Raw genomic sequence first — 9,843 nt, 5'->3', positions numbered from 1 at the left:
AATAATGATGATGCAGGGTGACTGACCCTAACCTTTAGCCCCAATCCCGAGCGTTAACTGAAAGTATTTAGACACAGAACTCAGCCACGTGGCACCGTGGTTAAGAGCGCTTGATTCGCGATCAGTTAAGCTGAACGTTTAAATCCTGGCCATAGGGGTTGGCTCAACCCATCATCACCTTCATCATCTTTCCTCTGGGGTCAACGAAATGATCACCACATTGTGGGTATCCAACATCTGTCATCCTGTGGAGGTTTATATGTTGTTGTTGTTTACTATTACCGCTCATAGGATCGATTTGGCGTGCCAAAATAATTGCCGGAGCAGGGTGTCCGACTCTTAGGCAGAGGATCGCGACGATGCCATCAAACACACGAGCGGCAGACCCCCAACGGTCGCGTGCTTTGTTGAGCCGCTACCGTAGCGTGGTCTTCTTGGAGTCGTAAAAAAAGTAATCGTGGCATCAGATTGCGTTGCTTTGGCGTTAGCAGACGCGTCACGAGCGGCGCTGTCCATCGCTTCACGGACTCGCGCGATCGCCTCGTGGCGCCGCGTGCGATCCGCGCGGTGGCGCGGTGGCGGGGTGGTGCAGTGGCCCGGTGGTGGGGTGGTCCGGTGGTGGGGTGGCCCGGTGGTGGGGTGGCCCGGTGATGGGGTGGCCCGGTGGTGGGGTGGCCCGGTGGTGGGGTGGCCCGGTGGTGGGGTGGCCCGGTGGTGGGGTGGCCCGGTGGTGGGGTGGCCCGGTGGTGGGGTGGCCCGGTGGTGGGGTGGCCCGGTGGTTGGCCGAACCCCAGGCGGCCCGAGTCCGATTGCCGCTCACGGCCAACATGGTCGACGAATGATCTCGACCTGTCCTGGACCTCAGCAAGGTCGACTCAGCCTTAAAATGAGTACCTGGTGCGGTATGTGAACATCATCACGAGGGAGACAAAGACGACCCCGGGCGTGGTGCTGGCCACCCACCTCCTCGTGTGTCGTGCCGGCCTGGGCTTCTCCTAGGTCGACTCAGTCTCAAATGAGTACACGGTGCGGTGTATAAACATCAGCCACTGTGGGGGAGGCAAAGGCGGCCGGGTGTGGTGCTGCCCCCACCCCCACCCACCAACCCCCCCCCCTCCCCCGAGTGCACCTTTACACCCGTCATAGGTGCTACTCGCTAAGAGCACTTGCCCCCAGCAACACTGTGGAAGGCCATACGGAGGGGCCCTTTGTCTTTGTGATTCGCAGGCGAAGTTCCCCGTGGGATGTTGCTGCTTTACCCGACGGCACCTCTGGCGTGTCGCAGTGCGCGCGCTCGGCAGCAGCAGCAGCGGCGGCGGCGGTAGCGGCAGCGGCGGCGGCGCTAATAACGAGGGCGTCTGGAAGGGCCGGGCTGGAGCTGGGGGGGGGCAGACGCGCCGTGCCAGGGGGGAGCCTAGGGGGATGGGGGTGGTGGGGGGGGGGGTTATGTCCATTGTCTGGTCACTGGATTTCCTCGGAGTAGAAGAAACCCATCGTGTTGTTATTCTTGCAGGTGGCTAGTCGTCGTCGTCGTCCACCCCCCCCCCCCTCCCCCGCGAGCACAAAGCTTTAGTAAAAAAAGATTTAATGCCACCACGTGAGAATGGCCCTGTTATTTGGCCTGCAGGAGTGCATATTGACTGTTAAATGTGAAAGGGGCGCCGGCGGTGGCGAGATGTTAACTATCTCGCCTGGTATACAGGAGGTTGTGGGTTAAATTACGACCCTGATGCCTGCTGTATATTTGGAGTTGGAATTTCTCTCCCTCCGTGGTGGCGTGGATTTTTCCCTGGGTCTTCCAGTTTTTCCCTCCACATTCTGAATCAACACGCATTTTAGAGTATTCGGCTACTATAAATGTCCACGTGATAAGCCACTTCGTTGAGCTATGATTTGTGGCCACGTCGCTTAAAAAAAAGAGCTACATAGCTCAGTGGGCCTTTCTTGGTAAAATAAAAGATGGCATATTAAATTTGTATGCAGAAATTCAGAAAAATTGCAGCCTCGCAAACTAACACATTTCACTTGTGTTGTTATGCAGCGAACAATCCGCGAAGGGGAATAAAAGTACGTGCCGCCTGGTGTGTACAAGAGGCATAATGACTGGGGCTTCAGAAGTAGCCCTGTGGTGTCACCTTCTGGGGGCATCTCCTGACACCTCGACGTGGTTGTTACACCACTGGCTGCGAGAGTCCCATGATAGAAAAGTTGTCTGCATCATCAGAGCGTGCACAAACGGAATAACATTCAGTGAGACTTTTTTTAACACAAAAGAGGACGATGAATGAATAATAATAATTAGGGATGTAATGAATAAACCCATCGTAGCGATTTGATGAATTATAACGATTCGTAGTCAAGATAAGGATTTTTTTTAAATTTAATATTTTCAACATTGGCAGAGAATGGCAGCGCCTCTCAGTGGCTGCAAGGATAACATCATCCAATTACAGTGAATCACATACACATCTAAATATATATTCTCACATAAAGACAACGATTTCTCGTACAGCCTTAACAGGCTGTTGGAGCGAGTGCTGCGAGCGGGTAGCGCCTATGATGGCACGCGAGCCGGGCGGGTGACCAGCACCACGCATCGATTTATCGGCCCGAAATCGACACGCGCTGCACCCCCCATTATAACAGCACGGTTATAGCGAACGGCTGCGTGCCTCGGCGGTGCTCTGCGAAGGTTACTCCGTGATGCGCTGGCTATTTAAAGGCTTGTCAACACCCGCATTAAACACCACCACCACCACCTCCCTCCCCGTTGCCCCAAACTGAAGGCTCCCACACAGTGCCCGTTTCGCCGTTATCGGCTGGCGAGCCCGGCTTGGTTGCCTCGTTCAAAAAAAAAAAATATTGCCACCGAGATAACGCACAGCAAAGCAGCGCGCGACTCGAAGAAGACGCCGACTTGCACAGCAGAGAGCGGCGTCTTTATTGTGCGAGGGAAAGTGGCGTCCCTAACGGAGCTGTGGCTGTGTAAGACGGAGCCGTGTCATGAGTATGGAATCACTTCGGTGCGAGCGCTCGACTCACAATTGGTAAGTTGTGAGTATCAAGTCTCGGTCGCGTCCATCATCCCTCCAAGGTGGATAAAACTAGTACCACTCTGCGTGGGCTTTGTTTTTGCTGTTGCTTTTTTGCGGCCGTGCTGTGTAGCTCTCAGACGTGTTTTCGGGTTGTTCGGCGGCACGTGCAGCGAAACGTCGGACATCGCGCCGAACAACACGCGGGGCACGTGGCACAACCCCGAAGAACACATCACGGGAGCTCAATGCTTGCAGTGGCAACTTCGCAAGTGGAAACAATTAATACGGCGCGACCGGTACGTGCCGTGAGAACGTGGAATTTCCACCACCGGCTTTCGGTGGCGGCGTCAGCGGAGACGAGCGTCGTGCCCGGCTGCTCGCGAAGCACGTGGACGCTTCAAATGTAAACATCTGTTGTCCTTGGGCCATGCGGAACAACGGTTATAATTAGTTTCGACGGGCAATCAGGAATAAACACATATGTACAACACATTTTCTTGGGGGGTGGGGGTGGTGGTGTGAGAGGACTTTGAAAAAGTCTAATTCCATGCCACTCGCTTCTGTGCGAAATGTATAATTGTAACGGAAGCTGATTGAGGGCCACGTGCAATGATGCACTTGAGATTTTTGAAAACTCGGAATGAGCCTCGTTCGTTGCAGTTACGTTTGATGCGGTGAAGTCAAACGCTACAATAAGCCAGCTGCTAACATTTACCGGTTGTCAATGGCTAAACAATTTCCCTTGAAGCAATTATCACGCTGTTTTTTCGAGGCCTGCGTAATTGGCATGTTTGCCTTCAGACGAGGGAGTGTGAGAGCGAGGCCAGGTAATTGGCAGTATGCGACAGTCTCAGCATAAGGGAATAAATTGACGCGTAAACAGCGCCGATGAAATTACCCAGAAACATAGTTACATAAATCAAAAATCACCGAGCGAGAGAGCTCAACGTATATGCATAGGATAACTATCCCCCTCCCCCCCGTATATATTTTTTTTTAACAGACTGTGCTGTTAGCGAGCAGCTTTTAAAGACGACACGACACGCGCCAAGCGAGGGAGCAGTGAGTGTTGCTGTGCGTGGGTTGAAGCAGAACATGCTCGCATATACCCACAGGAGAAAGATCCCCCCAGTCTAGCCATTAACAGGTTGTTAGGGCAAATGCCGCTGTTAGCGCCCACCTCTTATTAAAGACACACACGGGGGTGGGGGGGGGGGGGGTAGCCAGCTCCACGCCCGGCCGACTTTGTCTCCCCAGTGCTGATGTTTTTAGCATACCACACCAGATATTCATTTTAAGGCTGAGTCGACCTAAGTGAGAACCGCGCCCCTCCCACATAATCGTCACCGGTGTCGGCCCTTGAGCGAGGAATGGAACTCGGGTCCCTGGGTTCGTAGCGCAGTGCGCTAACCACTACACGATGGCTCACCGCACACACACGCACATACACACACACACACACGCGCGTACACACGCGCACACGCACGCACACACACGCACACACACGCACACACACGCACACACACGCACACACGCACGTACACACACACGCGCGCATATGTACAAGTGCATAAATAAATAAACAAACAAATAAACAAACAATGACATAAACAACAAAAGGCATTGTGGACCCACTGGTATTGTCCCGCTATGAAACATTTATTAAAACAACAGGTGTGGACAGCAGGGGGGGGGGGGGGGGGGGTGCGTAGCAGACGGCGGGGATGATGATATTCCTTTTGTTTTTCGACTTCGCCTTCCCAAAACGACAATATCCCTTCTGCTTCGAGTGGGGCGGGCGAGGGGGGGGGGACGAGGCGCTGGCCAGCTGTCCGCGCGGGATAAAGAGAAGACGGAGTGAGAGCATCGATGGGGGGGGGGGGGGGGCGAGATCAACGCGAGGACGATTTGCCGAGAAGACCTGGCAACATTCACGCCGCAGTCATCATCATCGTCGTCGTCGTTGTTGTTATTACAATGTAAAAGTGTACAGACACGCGTCTGTGCCTTCTCGATTGAGCGAGAGGAATTGCGTCCTACTGCCTCCGAGCTAATGGCTGGGAGAGATTGGTGCCAGAGAGATGTGGCATGGGCCTCAGCATGTTGGCACAGGGCAGAAGAAAGTTGGAACAAGTGACAGAAATTGCAGTGGACACCTACGGGGCTTTCTGCCCATGGAGTTTGATGATGATGATGTCTCCCTTCGGTGGCCACGAATGATGACTCCACGTTTCCAGCCACCCGGCTGTTTGCTGACTGCAACTCAATCCGACACTTACTTCTGTATTCACCCCGGAGAGATACATTTAGATTAGAGAGATAGATGTTATTTATAACGAAGGTTATTTTTGGGGTTAGATTACGTAAATACAAATGTGTCGTTAACCCACCAACACCTGACAGCCAATTAGTAAGACTTGTCACGTAAACAAAACGTGCCAATCCGTGACTCTTTCAGCATACCGGCGTGTTGGAGAGTAAACCCACAACATTTACAATTTGAGCATGGCGTGTCGCTGGTGATTGCAACCAGCTTCATCCGGCGATTTTCCAGAATTGTGGCAAATCTCCTGCTGAAGGGTTAACGAAACATTTCTATTGACGCGATCTAATCCAATATAACCTTTATCATGAATAATATTGGTCGCGAGATGCCAGGCTTTGTTTCTCGCGCGTCCATGCAACCGGGCACAGCTGTTCTGATAATACATCACGGATCTTAGTGACACAAACATGGCTTTATTTAGTCGCAATATAAAATAGCAATTTGCTGTATCGATGATGGCCACGATGGGCTGAGTGGATCAATGATCGGGACGCTGGACTTGCAACCCTTTTCCCGCTCTCCTCCGATCAGTACGCTTGGCTACGTACGGTGCAAAAGAAGTTGAGCGTACACGCTTGCGTGAGGCATGCTGGTCGTGCAACAATGGAGCGACTGGACCCCACCGAAATAAATATGGAATGTCCACCATGGTCGATGAGTAACGCCCGATGCTCGTTCGTGTCGAGACTGGGTTCACGAATTGATTAATCTTGTTAAATTTTGATTTAAAGCTTTCGTGACTGCAGGGATTCATATTCTTGGTTCTTTCGGTAAAGTCACCACGTAGAAGGGAAACAATAAAATAATAAAAATATAAAACAATACAATTCTCACGACGTTTCGACTGCAACACAAACAATCATCATCAGGTGTGAAAACCACAACAAGAAATTTTGAAAAAAGTGGCGGTTTTTTTTAACGTTAGCACCACGGAGAGCGATTTGACAGTTTGTTCAGATGGACGAGTCCATATATATTCGGAAAAGAGGAGGGGGGAGACGAAAAATAATGGATGCGGTCTGCAAGCCACCTTAAGCATGATCAATCAATTAAGACCCGAAATGGTTTATCAAATCCTTCCAATGATTGCTAAGCCAGAATCCATCTTCTCGGTTGAAATTGTCTCTGTGTTTGTTTATGTGGATAGCCTCATGAACGAATCTTTGCAAGCCATCTGGCTACCATGAGAGATTCGTTCATAAGGTTATCCACATATACAAACACACACACATACACACACATACACACACATACACACACATACACACACATACAGACTGAGTCGACCTAGGGGAGGCCTGGGACCGGTTCAGATAATCGTCACTGGTGTTGGCCGTGAGCAGGAATCGAACCCGGGTCGCCAGGTTCATAGCGCAGCGCGTTAACCGCTACACTACCGCTCCCCACACACATACACACACACACATACACACACACATACATACACACACACATACACACACACATACACACACACATACACACATACATACACACATACATACACACATACATACACACACACATACACACACATACATACGAATGCGCGTAAAAAGGCAAAGAAGCGTGCTGTATATAACATGGCACGCACGTTAAGAATAATAATATTGTTATTGTTGTTGTTTCAATTCAACAAGGAATGCGTGCACAATGCGGTTCCAGGCGCAGCGCGGCAGTGACGTTTGGACTCCTGCGGGCCAGTCCCAAAGTTGTCTCATTCTTGCCGTTTGCCAAGCCACCGCAGTGTTAATTAGAAAATGTTTCTCTCATTCCGTTAGATTTGGTCCGAAATTAGAGATTTCTTTTACGCCCGTCTTGCTTTCTGATTTGGGGGTAGAGGTGGCGAAATGTCTGGCGTTTTGGAGCAGTCCTTAGATCGTACATTTAGAATTGAAGCGATACAATTTTACATTCCCCGAAGTGCCCGGCAAAATTGGCTGCGACGATTCCACTCGAGAATAATTTACACTTCCCTCCCCTCCCTCCCTCCCTCCCTCCCCTCCTCCCTCCCTCCCCTCTTCCCTCCCTCCCCTCCTCCCTCCCTCCCCTCCCTCCCTCCCCTCCCTTCCCTCCCCTTCTCCCTCCCTCCCCTTCTCCCTCCCTCCCCTCCTCCCTCCCTCCCTCCCTCCCTCCCTCCCACCCATCCCCTCCCCTCCCTCCCCTCCTCCCTCCCTCCCACCCCTCCCCTCCCCTCCTCCCTCCCACCCCTCCCCTCCCTCCCTCCCCTCCTCCCTCCCCTCTCTTCCCTCCCTCCCACCCCTCCCCTCCCCTCCTCCCTCCCCTCCTCCCTCCCATCCCTCCCCTCCTCCCTCCCCTCTCTCCCCCCCCTCGCCTCCCTTCCCTCCCTCCCTCCCACCCCACCCCTCCCTCCCACCCCTCCCTCCCTCCCCTCTCTTCCCTCCCCTCCCCTCCCTCCCTTCCCCTCCCTCCCTCCCTTCCCTCCCCCGCAAACCTTGCTCCTTGGCAGCGGCGTACGAGCTGGCACACGAGAGGCAGCGAGGTGGTATTTGGAATTGACGAGCACACTCAAGAACAGATGGGAATATTCACAAGTAAATACGGACGCGTGTAGACGCACACACACACGAAAAAAAGATAAAGATCCCCCATCCAGCCTTCACAGACTGTTGGGGCAAGTGCTGTTAGCGAGCACCTATGAACGCCGGCACGGCACGCGAGGGGGTGTATCCCCAGTGGTGATGTTTACACAACGCACCAGGTACTAATTTGAGGCTGAGTGGACCTAGGGGAGGCCCAGGACCGGTGCAGATAATAGTCACCGGTGTTGGCCATGAGCGGGTATCGAACTCTGTTGTCCGGGTTCGTAGCGCAGCGCGCGCTAACCACTAAAGTGCCGCTCCCCACACACACACACACAAGTACACACGTGTGTATAGACCAAGTCTATCACTTGCTGGAGTAGGTACGGTAACCTCTGAAGGAGCAGCCCAATCACCTTGGCCAGAGGCGTTGTCTCCTGCTCGATATGCTGTGGTCGATGTTGTCCCAACCTATTCGCTTCTGAATTTTTGAACATATGCACGATTATTTTGAACACAAGTATAATATGAGATTACCGGTACAACTGCTTGCCTTTGGTAACCCGATTAGAGTCGTTCCTTACCGTTCACGAGTAACCTGTAACTCGTTACTCCCCAGGACTGCCTCTGTGTGACATAAAATGTAACAGCGCACGTCATCATCATCATCAGCCGTGGTCAATCCTCTGTGGGATGAAGGCCTCCCCAAGCTGCCGCTACCCTCCCACGATCCTGCGATGTAACAATCCACCCGGCACCTGAACACCAGCTGATTTCATCGCTCCATCTCCTGTGTGGATGACTCACTTTACGGACGTCTTCCATTCCTCGGTTGCCACTCCCTTATTACTCTCGACCAGGGGGTCGGTAAACACAATAACAAGAAGAAGAGGCATTTTTTGTTCGAATTTGGTATGAAATAAAAACTTAAATATTTCAAGAGACGCAATAATGTTCTGCGTGGTGTATACGAGACGACGGTGGTCCTGAATGGATCGCTGTCACGAAGCAGTCCTTCACGAGCCGCAAGCTGCCGATACCCAGTGCCGGATTATCCACGTAGCTACTTTTAGTAAAAGTAGCTACATGTGATGCTACGGGCCCCGCTCTTTCAAGGGCCCCGCGCTAAATGCTTTCAAGCTATCAATTCCGGTTAAGTGATTCTGCACTTGCTCTAATACTATAGCATTCAAACTGTAAATGTTGTGGATTCACTCTTCAACACACCGGTGGGCTAAAGTAGTGAACTAATTGTCGTTTGTCAACGTGACACTTTTTTTTGCTGATTGGCCGTGTCGGGTGGTGCAGGGTTACGACACATTTATAAATAACGCGATCTAACCCAAAAACCTTTATTATGAATAATATTGGTCGCGAAAGCCTGCTACGTGTTAAACAATACTATATACTGCCTTCAACTTTTATGAACGACTGGGTGTTTATGGTTAGCGATTTGTCGTACTATCTGGCTGTATAGCAAATAAAAAAATATTTCTTTACTATACAAGTTCAAAATTTGTGTTTTAATATTTATGTGTTTTTTTTTTCATTTAGGGCCCCTTTATAACATCATGCTACAGGCTCCGCACTGAGCTTCATCCGGCACTGCCGACGCCCCTGTCCTAGGCCATCCGCCATAGTTCCCTTTCTGGCGACGTGTTGCTGCCCAAAGCCCACTTAATTAGCTCCTATTTTATTTTTAAAACATAATGATACCATTCTCGGTGTAACTCCAAGCACGCATCTCTCTCTCTCCGTGCTTCTGCGCACAACTTCGGCACACGCAGTTTACACGAATGCCCGCCCGGCAAAAAGTTCAGAACAGGAACTATCAAACAAAAACAACCGGCTACTTGGGGGGTGGGGGCGATGTGAGCAACAAGCCCTCTTTAGCGTAACAGGAGGAAGCTGTCGCCTGCGTTATTTAGACAGCCACTGA

General features: G+C 51.6%; 1 long non-coding RNA gene across 1 annotated transcript; it reads left to right on the top strand.

Moving 5' to 3' along the window:
- Window positions 1–1,639: 1,639 nt before the first annotated feature.
- On the top strand, window positions 1,640–8,844 carry LOC142925381 (uncharacterized). Its single transcript, XR_012942364.1, has 4 exons — window positions 1,640–3,047; window positions 3,206–3,331; window positions 7,832–7,916; window positions 8,524–8,844. It is a non-coding gene; the product is annotated as an uncharacterized LOC142925381 (long non-coding RNA).
- The last annotated feature ends 999 nt before the right edge of the window (window positions 8,845–9,843 follow it).

The sequence above is a fragment of the Petromyzon marinus genome, chromosome 20 (genome assembly GCF_048934315.1).
Source record: "Petromyzon marinus isolate PM22_M1 ecotype Great Lakes invasive population chromosome 20, UKy_Petmar_22M1.pri1.0, whole genome shotgun sequence".
Lineage (NCBI taxonomy): Eukaryota > Metazoa > Chordata > Hyperoartia > Petromyzontiformes > Petromyzontidae > Petromyzon > Petromyzon marinus.
This window is presented reverse-complemented; position numbering and strand designations above follow the sequence as displayed.